Source organism: Helianthus annuus, chromosome 2, assembly GCF_002127325.2.
Source record: "Helianthus annuus cultivar XRQ/B chromosome 2, HanXRQr2.0-SUNRISE, whole genome shotgun sequence".
NCBI lineage: Eukaryota > Viridiplantae > Streptophyta > Magnoliopsida > Asterales > Asteraceae > Helianthus > Helianthus annuus.
In genome coordinates this window covers 145112933-145129872 of record NC_035434.2, presented here as the reverse complement: position 1 = coordinate 145129872, position 16940 = coordinate 145112933, and positions in this window count along the sequence as shown.

Sequence of the window (16940 nt, the reverse complement as noted above, 5' to 3'; positions counted from 1 at the left end):
GTTTCTGGAATTCTCAGCTTCCTTTTCAAACTGAGATATTCTTTCAAGATGAGACTTGATTGATTTTTCATTTTCATTCTTCAAATTCTCAAGAACAGATTTTTCATTCATCAGAACTTTTATCTGTTCCTGAAATTTTGATTCATTTGCTTTCAGATTTTTGTTTTCCAGCTTAATCCAGAAATCCTCATCTTCTGATGATTTCTTCTTGCTTTCAAATTCTTTTTCTAACTCTTTGATTTTCTTTCGAGCACATTCACATTCTTTTTCCAAATTTATAATTTTCTGAAGATGTGAATTGATCATTTTTTGCTTTTCAATGTTGTTTTGACTAAAAACATTTCTCCCATCTTCAAGAATTTTCAGTTGATTTTGAAATTCTTTTTCACCTTTCGCTTTTTCAATTTCAAAATTCTTAATTTTCTCTTCAAAAACCTTTTCCTTTTCTTTCAATTTCTTGTTTTCAAATGTCAAACTGTTCAAATTACTAAACAGTTTGTCATTTTCAGCTTTCAGGTTTTTGCAATTTTCCTGAACCATAAGAATCTGTTTATCATCAGCTTGCTTCATATCTCTCAACTTCTTGATCTCCAATGCCAAACTTTCCGTATCTTTGACAAGTTTGTCATTATCGGTCTTCAAGTTGTCACATTTTGAACATGCTGATGCTGAGCTTGAAGATCCAAACTCTACAGATTCTTCAATCTTTGGCGTATCCTTTGTTTCCATCTTGTCGATTCCTGCACGAAAAAGTTTAACAAAATCAAAAGGATTCAGATTATCATCAATATAACATTTCCTTTTGATATCATATTTCAGAATACTCTTTGTTGCAAGAAAATCACAAACTCTTCGATCAACTTCAATGAGAACATCCAGCTCTAATCTATGTAAATTCTTTTCCATCTCAGTCAAAAATTCTCTCTTTTTCTTTTCTTCCTTATACCACTCTGCTCTAATTTCATTAAAGAACTGATGTGGAGAAAGCTTAGGAAAGTAATCTTTCTGTTTTAGCTCAACTATAAACTCATCCCATTTAGCAGGTAATGCAATTGTCAATTTTGAAAGATATTCCTCATTTGACAACTTAATACCCCTATTCCACATATTTTCCGTTAGGATTTTAAACCGGTTTTCTATTTCCTTCAACGTCTCCTCCTTTTGACATATGAATAGTTCAAAGCTTTTAGTCCAAGTGTCCGTACTCACATTTCTATAACCGGTATCCATCGTTCGCATATACCAATTGTTAAAATCCTCTAACATAATGTTTTCTTGTTCATCAAATACCATTGCCATTTTTTTTTTCTCGAAAAACAAACGGGCGGTGGAACAAAAACAATTGATTGGAACGGTTGATTTGGGCTGGGCCGGTGATATGTACGCCAAGAACAAAAATCAAATATGGATGTTTGGGCGGTGAAAATATAAGTGGGGTGGTGGCTCGTGTAAAGATAATATTGGCCCTCAATGAATTAATGGGGCGGTCACATGGGCTTCAGAATCCAACAATCGATAATGGACGGTGGGTTTATCACGTGGGTCGTGGTTTATGAAATGGACGGCACAACTTGCTGACAACCTGTAAGTTCAGAACACTCATGAAAACGATGACTAATAAGCGACTCAGATTCTTATAATTTTGGAGCGGTTCAGGTATGACACATGAGCGGTTCACGTGGTTCAATATATGTATTTATGAGCGACCCAACATGTGACCTAAAGGCGACCCTGAGATGTTCAAAAAGGCGGTTCACAACAATCAATTACGAGCGGTTCCATACAGTATTTTTCGAGCGGTTCCACATCTGAAATACGAGCGGTTCCAAATGTTCGTATAGGCGATCCAGAGCTGAAAGTTGACGCGATTTCGGACCGAAAATCTGCAATTTCTCCAAAACGGCTTGGAATTTCGAGCTGAAACTTGGTAGGATTGTAGATCGGGACTAAACGCACAACATATCCAAAAATCAGACGATTTGGACCGTATTTACCTGTTCAATTTGACGTTTTTCAGTACAAAACGTAAGAAAGTGAAGAAATAGGAGAAATCAGATCTGAATCGGCTCTGAATCGGCTGAAATCAGTACGAAAACAACGTGTTTGATCAAGCAATCGAGCTCCTAGCTCTGATACCACTTGTAGGACCGGTTTTGGCACCGTTCGATTGCGTAACGAACGTTTCACGTGCGGAATCCGTGAACGAACGTGACCGAACACACGATAACGTACTAATAATGTGATTCCATTGCTGAATTTGACAAGATCGATACAAGAATCACGTATCTACAACTTTCTCTCTCTACTTTCTCTCTCTAGAAAGTCTTCTCCAAGTCTTCTCCAACTATCTCTCTAAATTTCCTCTAAACTCTTCCAAAAGTCTTACCAAAGTCTAACTCAAAATCTCTAAAAGTCTAACTAAAATCATGACATATCTCCTATTTATATGGTCAAGGCAACTAAATGAAAGTTCACACTAATTACAAGTTTGCCACCTTGCCATTTCTAACTAAATATGACATAATACGCTTGATTTCTTCTTGGCTTTTCACTATGACTCGGATTAACCGGATTGACGAAGGCGATAGACAAAATATGCATCAACAAAGTTCTATGCAGTTCTAGCAAGCAGGTAATAAACATAAACCTTATTACCTAGGATGTTGAGTCTTGCACGTGGAGCGAAGCGTCGTTGTGGATCGTTGAGAGCACTGTTCTGGTTATAGTCTGGTTTTAATAAAAACGTTTTCCCATATTAAAACCAATTTCTCTATAACCAATGGCTCTGATACCAATCTGTCACACCCCCAAAATCCACCTGCGGAATATCACCGCTTGGGAGCGTGACTGACCAGGATCAAGCCACCAATCATATCGAACACAGCATTTAATAATAAAAGTAGATAATGTAATTCAACAAGACATGATTGATGTTCAAAACCAAACATTGTTAAAGTAGCGGAAGCATGTAAGTAAACCCAACATAAATAATAATGTATGAAAGTCATAAGTGTTTAATTAAGCATTCATGATCCATGCTCCACAACGACCTGCCCCTCCCTGTGCAAGCTCCATGTATCTAACGACCTGCAAGGCATGTAACAGAGGATCAACAACTAGTTGAGCGAGTTCACAGTTTATAGTTCAGTAATTGTAGTAGTATAGTAAGCCGTGTATTTGTTCGTTATGTCATGTATCGTATTAGTTCGTATCGCGGCCCTCTAGGCATGTATGCGAAGATTAAGTAAAGTTCTCAAGTATTCTAGACTAGGTATGTTTGTATCGCGGCCACCCGGCACCTGTGCGAAGTTTTAGTGTATGGTTCGCAGCCTTCCTAGGCATGTGTGCGAAGATTAGTCATATTATCGCAGCCAACCCTGGCATGTGTGCGAAGATCAGTCATATTATCGCAGCCAACCCTGGCGTGTGTGCGAAGATCAGTTCTATAAGCATGACTAGTCTAGCAGTATCTTAACCAATCACCTTCCTCACCAGAGGATCATATCACTACGTTCCATTATCTAGAGAAGTACAAATAAATGAATCAATCCCATTCCCACCCTGGGAACCCCATGCCTTGGCTGTGTGAACTCACCTTGGTTTGCTCGGTATGCTATGCTCTAGGGTTTATCAAATGTCTAAGTCCGTTACACACGACCTAGGATATGTTACACATGATACAATGTAAGTGTTTGCATCAAATTAGGGTTTGCAAATCCTTGATATTCAAGCAGTTGTGTCTTGTGTGTTTATTGTGTACATGATGATATCACATAGAATGTTCACGCATGCAGAATCATACAGTTGCATTCAGTGTCATACGATTATACACATATAGAATCATACATCATGTAATCAGTTCATCGCATTCACATAATTCATGCGTCACGCCTTTGCTTTCATGGTTTAATCTTACGTGGATATTAATCTAATTATCACTGCTAACATTCTTAATACATTCAGCAGTGTTAATACCTTTACAAGTTTAACGGAACTGACTACTTAACAAAGTGATATTCCCATCTTAACAGATTAAACATTATATAACATACATCACAAAGCCTCATATTAACACACACAAAATCAGACAGGGTCTTGCCCTACTTAAAACTCAGACAAGTGTGTGGGGGGGGGGGGTTTCCCCTGTTTAAAAGTCAGACAAGAGAACAGTCATGAAAGTCGGACCACCTCCTATGTTGAAAGGTCGGACACACTTACAATGAATGAAACTCGGACCCCCTTAAAACATACTGAAGGTCGGACCTAGATTACATAAAAATTCGGACCATAAGTATTGTTGAAAAGCTCGGACCTTTACAATGCTTAAAAGGTCGGACTTCATATCTACTACCTTAAACTCGGACCTACACAACATATAGAACTCGGACCCATGTGTAATGTAGAGCTCGGACATTTGACAAGGGTTGAAGCTGAAAGTCGGACCCTTTGATGTTTGATATAAAGCTCGGACATGGTGCTTAACATGAAACTCGGACTAGGGCTGCCCATTAAACTCGGACATACATGTGTGAGGAAACTCGGACAAGAGTAACATCTTGTGAAACTCGGACAAGAAGCATTCATTTAAGAACTTCGGACTTTGCTTATCTCAAGTACTCGGACTAGTTTACATATCTTTAAAAGTCGGACCCCTTTGTGTTGTTTTAAAAGTCGGACACATCAATATGTATAAGAACTCGGACCAATTCATCATTTCAAAAAAACTCAGACAAACTAGCAATCACAATTGAAACGATTACGTTCTATCATTCCATCAGTTACGTTTCAGTATTCATACGATCGTGAATCCTTATTTTCACATATATTACAGTACGATAATCATAATCAAAATCAATGATTTTAGCACATCACGTATCCAATCATCAGGCAGTCGGTTATACAACCAATCAACAACATTATCACAATAAACAGAATCAAATCAACAACTACAGAACTAGCATGAGAAGAACTAGGGTTTACAAGAATCACAAGAATCAAGGATTAATAACAATTAAACAATCAATTACTAACAACCAACAATGATTAAGCAATTACCTTGATTGATTCCAAATGGATTGAAAGATCAAACTTGATGCAAAAGACTTGTGAAACCAAGAATGATGAGAAGATGGTTGTAGAGAGAATTAGAGGAGGTGAAAGTACGTGTTTTGATTCTTTGTGAATGATTAGAGAATGATTAGGGTAGGAGATTAGGGTTAAGAATCTCTAGGATTTCACTAATTACCCTCTACCTCCCTAAGTATCATATGTTACACATGTACACCATCTCATAACAATTTCATAGTTTCACCACCAAGTTCATATATTTACCAATTTCACACTTAACAAACAACCATGCACAATCACACAATACGATTCATTGCATCAAAACATATATAATTCCATGGCAACTAATTGTGCAAATAAACAACTAAACAATAAGTGAACGTGCAATAATTGCGAGATAGAAATCTTGAAAACTCGAGTTGTCACAAGTATCCCTTGCATCCAGTCCTGGCACGCGCGCCAATTCGAGAAGGTGTCACCTTTCTTTAAATTCCAAACAGGGGTGTGAGGATCAGAGGCATCTTTCTCCACATAAGTCTGGTAGTAATAATCTCCTAGAGTTTCTTCCGGACGAATTGGAGACTGTTTACCAACATCAGCGGATGAGCTTTGCCCCTCAACCATCACCTTCTCAACACGCTCAGGCATAACATCAGACGGGTTAGGGGAAGAAGTCGAAATTTTTTCAGCAGACGTTTCTTTCCCCGGATCTTCAGCAACAATTTCAGGGGTATGTGGCTTACCAGCATCATCCGCCACACCTGGATCAACAACTTTTTCAGCCTCTTTAGCAATATCAGCAGACTCCCTAGCCTCAACAATATTCTCCACACCACCGTCAACAATCCCTGTAGGCTCTAACTGGTCAACCCCAGAAGCACGCGGAGGGGTGAATGGAAGCTCTTCATTTACCACAGATTGCAGTTCTGTGGGAACAGGGGAAACAGGAACCTCTGAAAAAGCAACAAAAATCTTTAAAAGATTTAACGCGCATAAAGGAAACATGAAAGGGCAACACTTACCAACAGATTCTGAAATAAAAGAGTCAAGATTCCCTTTTCTGGTAATTTTCTTCCTCTGAATTTTCTTAGGAGGTTGACCCTCCGTATCAGTATCAGCTTGTTTCCTTTTACCAGCTTTCCTGTGCACCAAGTGTTCGGGACTAGAATCCAAATCGATGGGATCATTTGGGTTGGATGGGGGAATGTCAGCAGAATCCCTCGGTTCAGGTTTCGGCTCTCGTACAGATACTGCAGGGGAAAGACCCTCCAAAGAATCAGAAACCACCACATAATCACACCTGGAGCAGAGGAACGGCGCATACCTTTCTTCTCTCCAACATTTCTTGTCTTCGAAACATGAGCTTTATCAGCGCCACCTTTCTTCAACGCAGAAGTAGAAGATACCGCGCGTTTCTTCTTTTCGAGGCCTATGCCCAAATTCAACAACTCACCTACAAAGGCGCACACAAAAATTCACCCACAAAACGCAAAAAGGAAAACAAAAACAGATATAGCTTACCAGCACCAGCAGTTGGTTGGACAGACAGATCCGCATCCCGCGGACGAACAAAATTTCCTACAATACGATGGTACCAAAGTTCCTCGTCAGGTTTCTTCTTGATGGTACCCATCCTCCGCCTTCCCTCTTAAAGGCAACAACATATAAGGAAACAACTGCAAGCAAAAGAATACCAAGTCAAAAGACAAAAAGAAGGGAAAAAAAAGATGGAAACGGGGAAAACCCCAATCTTACCATGACCATCCTCGGTGTATACCGGTTTGTCATCACGCTCCATTTTCCAATTCAAACTCATGCCGGCCCCAACAAGAGCTTTCTCTGGTAAAGCAATATTGGGCACATCCTTCAAATCTTGATACCAGTTTTCATCAACAGGGGTCTGAAGCGTCTCGATCGGAACGTCTTCTTTCCCCCTTAGAACCATCTTCACTGGAATTATTCCGGCCTTGATAAAAAAGAATTTTTGTTTCCAATCGTGAAAAGATTTTGGGGGTTGCTGTAGAATCTTCTTCGCAGAAGCCCTCTGAACAAACGAATAGAACCCTTGGGTACAATGCATCTGATGGAAAACCCTAAATCGGGAAACGGTTGGCTCAACATACATCGTCCGACACACAAATTCGAAATGTCGAACTGTAACAACTCTCACTAAAATTAATATTTAGTATGATAATTATCCAATCAGGAAACCCTAATTGAAACACCCAAGTGATTCTGCGTAAACCCTAAACATTTCAGAACCATCGGAATCAGGATCAGGGCCCCTAAAACTCAGGGGGGATAAACCCTAGTTAACGATTATCCCTATTAAACGTTGTCAAAATCTGAATTTTCGAAAGTGTTGACTCATCCAGGCTAGTCCCACACGCGGCAAGTCTATAGTGATCAGGTGTCCCTTACGGACCGTAAGGGATACTGCTTACGGTCCGTAGGCATGTCAATTTTCGTGTATAAATAGCAGACATTGGCATTCGATTTCTGCTGTTCAAACGACGCTCAAATTCTAAATTGACGTAGAGTTATTCACTTTACAACACAAAAATCACTAATTAGTGTAGCGGGGTGCTGCTACAATACCGGGTATTAACTCGTTCGCTGTTCAATTCTTTTCTTTCCGTCAGCTTTTATTTTTGTAAATAATAGGTCGGGATTTTACCCTCTAAATCCCTAAACTCTGCCCGTTATTAGGGTAATAACTCTAATCACTGGTACGATACCTTATCCGATCGATTGAAACTATCCGACAGGATGTTTAAGTGCTATCCTTTGTCATTAGTCGTGATTCCGACAGAATGTTTGAGTACCACCCGAACTCGGAGAATACTCTATCATTCATTGTGAATCCGACAGATGTTTAAGTGATTGTACTTTGTCATTCGTTGTGAGGGTTCTATCTCGTGATTATCGTTAAAGTTGAATTGAGTTAATACACTAATACGAGTTCCATTGTGTCTAGAAATTAGAACTCGTAATCAGGAAACTGCTAGAATACTTAATAGTTAAATAAACTTAGCAGTTAAGTTAGCTGAGTAGATTAATTAATCTGTTAATTAAATTAAGTATGATTAATTAATTAGTTAATCAAGATTAATTAAGTTAATCCAGATTAATTAAGCTAAACTAGATTAATTAAGCTAAGTACAATTAATTAAGATTAAGTAAGATTCATTAATCAGCTAAGTAAGATTTATTAAACACCTAAATAAATAAATATACATATATATATATATATATATATATATATAATAGATAATGTCAAAGGAAGGTGCTAGGAAGGTGTAAGAGGATAGATATAAGTGAATAGGAAGCTTCCTAGAAGATGCATAAGTAACTTCCAAGAAAAGCTATAGGAAACTTCCTAGAACTTTCATACTTCTTGCCTATAAATAGGAAGCTTAGGAATTCATTTCCTTTGTTCATTTCTTTCTTCTTTTCTCTATACGTTGGTGTTCTAACCAATAATCACCGATGCGATGCTCTGTCCCATCGATTCAGGAACCAACTAACGGATGCCAAAGTGCTATACTTTGAGAGTTCGTTAAACGGATGCCAAAGTATTATACTTTGAGAGTTCGTTAAACGGATGCCAAAGTATTATACTTTGAGAGTTCGTTAAACGGATGCCAAAGTACTATACTTTGTGATTTCAGTAAACGGAATCCAAAGTGTTATACTTTGTGAAATTCGTTAAGGTTCGAATCTCGTGACTACCGTTAAGGTTTGATTTGGGTTTTACACAAATACGTATTCCATTCTGTTAAACTATATGTTTAACTACCAAAAATACTCCCAACTACACACTCACAATCAAACAAACTATTAAATCATCAGAAGATCCAGAATAATAAAGTGCATGCTTAATTATCGGAAGAAGTAGAATCAAGAAGCTTGTTAACTCAATCTTGCATGCTTATAAAGTGAGTCATTCTCTTTTTATCAACTATTTTACAAAACTCCAAGTTATTTTCAAAGGTTATAATTACAGGGATTAAGTCTATGTAATCACCAATTTACAGGCGGTATGTGGGGTTTTGTATACATTACTTATTTCCCGTCACACTTGGACAACGAGTTAGCCAAGGGGTGATCTGACCACAGTCACAGACACCATTTGGACAACGAGATAGCCAGTGGGTAGTCGAGTGACAAATACTGTGGGTAGTTGGTTTGATATCAGAAGCATTGTAATTCCCCTTAATACTGTAAATTATAACAAATGCGTCGTTTTAGTAAAATGAATGATTCACTCAGTATTTCCCGCTGACAAAACCTTTTTAAAACGCGTTTCAGGTAATTACCGTAGAATGGAGTAAGGATTGGATCCGGCACTGAAGGACTTCAAGAAGTGGCTTATTTTATTAATTAAATCAAATTAAGAAATATTATTTTTATTAAAAGCTACCTTTGTAAAAATGGAATTTATTCCATCTATTTAAATAAAATCCGGTGTTTCGAAACTCTGATATTTTTCCTAACTCACGGTCCTGATGAAAATTCCGCTGCAATGTTTTTCAAAATAATCACCGATACCACTTGACTGCTCACGGTTTCCGATTCCGGCCAGGATGGGGTCGGGGGTCGTGATAGAAGGTGGTATCAGAGTTAAGCCACTACTTTAAGCCTATAAGTGTTGTGATAATAATACTTAAGCTTAAATAAAAAAAAAAGAGTTAGGAGATTACTGTTAAATGGTAGCACAGCCGATAGCAGTTAGACTTAAACATAAGAAAAGATGCCTTAGTATAAGCTAAGCCACTTGTTTACGCAATTAGGTGTTATAATAATACCTAAGTTTAAACGGAGAATTAGAAACTTAATATTATCTGATAGCACTCTGAATGATATTTAGACTTGAACTTAAGAATTTTGCCTTAATATAAGCTTCAAGATAAAATTACTTATATAAGTATAATGCAAGGGATAGTGGTATGCTATAAGAATGACGGTTAGCAGGTAATAGCACTTAATTGCTATTAATTCTTGCTTATTGATATTACTTGGTTTAGAATAAAGATATGTTATGGAAATATAAATTCCCTTGATTCTGGATAAAAGCCCTAATAAAAGAGGCACTTTTAAAAATCTTGAAAGATCCTATTTATAGGAAATAGAAAATTTTCTCCGGCAAAACTGGGTATAGAGTAGCAGACTCTCCAGCTTGTCCGGATATACTGAGATTACCTCTCCGGCGCGAACCGGATAAGACGGGGTACATAGTATGCCAAACAAGTGACCAGATTTCCCTAAAAAATATCATGAGCTGATATCTGACTTGCTTTGGAAATATGAATCTATTATATACATTTAACCTTATGAAAGGTATGTATATTACAGCATGTGAAATATATAATATAGATATGTATATCTATAAGGAATTCCAAAAGTCAATTAAGAATAAAGCACACGCATATGTGTCAATAATAAATATAGATTTCTTTATCAGGAATCTCTCGCATATATCTTTAATTTCGATGTCAAACATTCTTTCGTTTGATCATCTACCTCGTAACTCGTGCAACAAAATAATACTGGAAACCCATTAAGTTGGGACACCATCAAAAATATATGAATTTCCAATGCGTTACCATAAACTATTAACGCAAATAAGAAGCATATAAAGTTGTGCTAGTGCACAAGAAAACACATGAAACTTAAATTATATGTCCACAAACGTCAAAGTTATCACACACGACTTCCAAGGCAAGACCTTTGAAAAATATAAATTTGGGCACGATGATACCAATACTAATTCCATCAGTAAAAGAACTCCTAATAAAAAAGCGGCACTTTGCCACCTGATCTTACAAACGATCAAAATATCACTGAGGTACATTGGAACAATATTTCACAACCATCGGTGCACAGTCTAATTATAGTCATTGGCATTACAAAAGAAGTCATATACCTTTGCAAATCCCCTATTTCATTTCATTCGACATTCCTTGGTAATGTCACTTAACAAAAGTTATCACACGAAGTTCCAGATAAAGTTCTTATATTTCCTTCGGTGCAATTCTGACTTCTGCCTATAAATAAATTGACTTTCGTGTTTCTACTTTTAATGGTCATCATACCCTAAAGATTTCTTTCATAGTAGAAAATATTGATCTATTTCATTTCTTGGTAAATCCACACTTTACACATGCACTGTTTGTTGCGCATGTGGTTCGTTTGATTTATGAAGACCACTGAGAGCTTCATTCCAATTTGTTATTTTATCAAAAGTTCAAATATCGTGTCACTATACTTGATCTTTGCATTTATAAACCACGTTTATTGCAAAACGTTGACTCTTTGATATCAAGTCAATAAGTTTCTTGAAAAAAAACTCAATTCCCTTTAGCATACATGGTTTTTGTTGTAACCATATCCAAAATTTCTTATTGATACATGAACTCGTTTTGTTTACACCAAGTTCAATTGTTTGAACTTGCTCGCATTACGTATTCAATTCAAAGTCCCATATGATGGATTGAAGCCATCATATTCAAAATAGTCCCAACAAGCACTTCAATTCTCTTGAACCATAACATGCTTATTGATCTTCAACTTCATTAAATCATTTTCTTTACATCACGATCACCTTGTAGTAACTTTTTCACAAATTTGAAGATTGCGCTAATCTCGTTTAAATTTATGTCTAGTAATTATTATTATTATTTTTAATTAATATTTGTAATAAAATACTAATAATAATGGTGTTAATATTATTTTTAAGATTATTGTCAAGGACAGGTATTGGATAGACTAGTCTTAGTTAGGCATGGACTGGCCACCTATGCTTAAACAAGGCAGCACTAACCAATATCCAACCATGATAATAACTATTTAATGTATATAAAAGTCATCATACTTATTTAGTAAATTTCAATTATATATATAAAAATATTTTTATATTATATATATAGAAATATATATACTTTGTACTGTAAAGAGAAGACCTATTTTCATAAAACAATTAAAGGGACGAATAAAATTATCTAGATAATTGTCTAAGCATTCATGAACAAGACATATTATAAATAAATGTTCATCTTGATTAATATTTCATAACCATTAAATACTTATAGAAATATTCTTTTATAATATATATATATATATATATATATTAAAATATCAAATGTTATTTACGCAAGCCAATATTTAAGTATGCTTGATATTAAATTAAACATTTATTTTACTTTTATGATTTAAAATACTCTATTATAAAATCTTATAGTTAAAGACACTTAAAATTGATAATTGTAAGTTCTAGAATATTGGGTAAACCTATTTATAAAACATATATCATTGTTTTGTCAAAATTACCACGGGTTTTGATATTTTAAACCTATCTATATATATTTATTATTTTACTTTAAGATAACATAAAAGGAAAAGGTGTTTAGTAAATAAAAAATATCACCTATCTTTAATCAAACATTTTGATTAAAATCATCTAAATACAATTATGTATTAAGACAAAAATACACTAACTTTATTGTCTTTTCATGTATTCTTACAAATCACCCATCACAGCACATTGATTTTCTCATATTATAATTCAATATTTGACAAAACATTTTCATGTTTTCATTTCATTTTGAACCTGTCAATCTTAAGTCTCCCTTAGGTACCAATCAAGTAAGTTTTCTTCTGACAAAGAATTTTATTAAAAGTTTTTCACATTCATTTTAAAAAAAAAAAATCTATTGATCATATATCTTTTGGCTTGAACATAATCACCTTGGAAACTATATCATTTCATCGGAATGTCTCATCTTTTGAAAAATCTAGATTCGTTTCCTTGAAACTCTCAGTTAATTTCGAAAACGGTAAGTTCTTTCAATCATAACAATACCTTGCAGTATCCATATACATTTGTAGCCTGTGCTAATAATAAACCCTATTCATACGCCATTCGTTTGATTTGTCATATTCTTGGTACAATTATATACTCAGATTACGATACACTAAATTCTATTGTCTAGTACCATTTAAGTAAACAATATTGATGTTCGGATAGTCATTAACAAATCATTTTCCATACTTCCATTCACAAATAGATATTTATCAATTCAGAATCTCCCTCAATTGATCAAAGTAAGTTCATTTCGGATATTGAATCCCATTGTTTCTATAAATCATTTTTATTTTTAAAAAAATTCATACCCCTCGAAATATCTTTTGATTCCATTCCACGATACATTATTTCTCTTAATTAAAAGAAGAAACATAACCCAAGAAAATATCATAATCCAAATCTCGAGGACGAGATTTTTATTAAGGAGGGGAGGATGTAACAACTCTCACTAAAATTAATATTTAGTATGATAATTATCCAATCAGGAAACTCTAATTGAAACACCCAAGTGATTCTGCATAAACCCTAAACATTTCAGAACCATCGGAATCAGGATCAGGGCCCCTAAAACTCAGGGGGGATAAACCCTAGTTAACGATTATCCCTATTAAACGTTGTCAAAATATGAATTTTCGAAAGTGTTGACTCATCCAGGCTAGTCCCACACGCGGCAAGTCTCTAGTGATTAGGTGTCCCTTACGGACCGTAAGGGATACTGCTTATGGTCCGTAGGCATGTCAATTTTCGTGTATAAATAGCAGACATTGGCATTCGATTTCTGCTGTTCAAACGAAGCTCAAATTCAAAATTGACGTCGAGTTATTCACTTTACAACACACAAATCACTAATTAGTGTAGCGGGGTGCTGCTACAATACCGGGTATTAACTCGTTCGCTGTTCAATTCTTTTCTTTCCGTCAGCTTTTATTTTTGTAAATAATAGCTCGGGATTTTACCCTCTAAATCCCTAAACTCTGCCCGTTATTAGGGTAATAACTCTAATCACTGGTACGATACCTTATCCGATCGATTGAAACTATCCGACAGGATGTTTAAGTGCTATCCTTTGTCATTAGTCATGATTCCGACAGAATGTTTGAGTACCACCCGAACTCGGAGAATACTCTATCATTCATTGTGAATCCGACGGATGTTTAAGTGATTGTACTTTGTCATTCGTTGTGAGGGTTCTATCTCGTGATTATCGTTAAAGTTGAATTGAGTTAATACACTAATACGAGTTCCATTGTGTCTAGAAATTAGAACTCGTAATCAGGAAACTGCCAGAATACTTAATAGTTAAATAAACTTAGCAGTTAAGTTAGCTGAGTAGATTAATTAATCTGTTAATTAAATTAAGTATGATTAATTAATTAGTTAATCCAGATTAATTAAGTTAATCCAGATTAATTAAGCTAAACTAGATTAATTAAGCTAAGTACAATTAATTAAGATTAAGTAAGATTCGTTAATCAGCTAAGTAAGATTTATTAAACACCTAATAAATAAATATACATATATATATATATATAATAGATAATGTCAAAGGAAGGTGCTAGGAAGGTGTAAGAGGATAGATATAAGTGAATAGGAAGCTTCCTAGAAGATGCATAAGTAACTTCCTAGAAAAGCTATAGGAAACTTCCTAGAACTTTCATACTTCTTGCCTATAAATAGGAAGCTTAGGAATTCATTTCCTTTGTTCATTTCTTTCTTCTTTTCTCTATACGTTGGTGTTCTAACCAATAATCACCGATGCGATGCTCTGTCCGATCGATTCAGGAACCAACTAACGGATGCCAAAGTGCTATACTTTGAGAGTTCGTTAAACGGATTCCAAAGTATTATACTTTGAGAGTTCGTTAAACGGATGCCAAAGTATTATACTTTGAGAGTTCGTTAAACGGATGCCAAAGTACTATACTTTGTGATTTCAGTAAACGGAATCCAAAGTGTTATACTTTGTGAAATTCATTAAGGTTCGAATCTCGTGACTACCGTTAAGGTTTGATTTGGGTTTTACACAAATACGTATTCCATTCTGTTAAACTATATGTTTAACTACCAAAAATACTCCCAACTACACACTCACAATCAAACAAACTATTAAATCATCAGAAGATCCAGAATAATAAAGTGCATGCTTAATTATCAGAAGAAGTAGAATCAAGAAGCTTGTTAACTCAATCTTGCATGCTTATAAAGTGAGTCATTCTCTTTTTATCAACTATTTTACAAAACTCCAAGTTATTTTCAAAGGTTATAATTACAGGGATTAAGTCTATGTAATCACCAATTTACAGCCGGTATGTGGGGTTTTGTATACATTACTTATTTCCCGTCACACTTGGACAACGAGTTAGCCAAGGGGTGATCTGACCACAGTCACATACACCATTTGGACAAGGAGATAGCCAATGGGTAGTCGAGTGACAAATACTGTGTGTAGTTGGTTTGATATCAGAAGCATTGTAATTCCCCTTAATATTGTAAATTATAACAAATGCGTCGTTTTAGTAAAATGAATGATTCACTCAGTATTTCCCGCTGACAAAACCTTTTTAAAACGCGTTTCAGGTAATTACCGTAGAATGGAGTAAGGATTGGATCCGGCACTGAAGGACTTCAAGAAGTGGCTTATTTTATTAATTAAATCAAATTAAGAAATATTATTTTTATTAAAAGCTACCTTTGTAAAAATGGAATTTATTCCATCTATTTAAATAAAATCCGGTGTTTCGAAACTCTGATATTTTTCCTAACTCACGGTCATGATGAAAATTCCGCTGCAATGTTTTCCAAAATGATCACCGGTACCACTTGACTGCTCACGGTTTCCGATTCCGGCCAGGATGGGGTCGGGGGTCGTGACACGAACCATAACCATACCGATGGGATGAAGTTGGGAGATGTGCAGGTTGTAAAATCCAAGGATTTCAAGAAAAAACTTAGTGACAGGCAAGCGAAAGTTACCTTCACAAAAGAAATCCCAAAAAAGGGTAATATACCCAGCCGGAGCATCCGCTGCAGTCTGCCCCTCTTCAGGATACAGAGCACCCCAGCTTTCCGGAAATTTAAGATTCTGAATCAAACCATTAAAGGCCGCTCTGGACCACTTTAACGGTGTAAGAGAAGTGGACATTTCTTCAGCAAGATCCTCGTGGTGTTCTCCGGTCGACATAAGAGGAGGCACTGATAAACCTTTTCTCAAAAGAACGGAACAGGAGAGGTTTTCAACAAAATAATGATTACACAAAAGGAGGAGTCACTCAATCGTTATATATACTCATCGCAATAAATGGCATAGGTAACCGCCACAGCAACTTTTTCAAAAACCACAGTTCTCCAGGCAGCAGAGAGAACAGTAACTAACACAAACCTGCCTACACACGCGCGTATAGGACACGTGCAGTAAAAAACTACTGACAATGTCAGACTGTCATTCAGGTTTACTATACCAAGTCTTATCCAAAGCCAAAAATTTTACAAAAACCCTTACGAAAAATCAGAATGAATCTTCCTCCGGAAGATGTCCCCTCATTTTTCTTAACAAAAAGCATTTCCCTCTCAAAAGTCCAGTGCTCCACTTATTTGCATAAGTACAACACTAGACTGGGGGGACTTGAAGGGGTAAGGTCCCAAAAACCCCATAAAAAGCACTGAGGACCATACCAAAACCTTACTGATCAACCTTGTACCCTGCGCGGCCGCGCACTGGTCTCACAAATAGAGATTTAAAGAACAGTCAAGCTGTCAAACACTTGCGCGCCCAAAGGGAATCATAAACCTTTGCGCTTCCTCCCATAAACAAAGGATGAAAATCCTGGGATGAATACTCCCGCCTTTATATCCAGACTTGGATATTATTTACCCAGACTTGGGATTTATTTATTCACCTGTCTCCACACGATAAGGTGCCACACCAGATTACAGCAGTAATCTTCTAGAAGAAATACAATCGTGCACCACCAAGACGGTTACAATCGTCTGGACACGTGTCACCATCTCA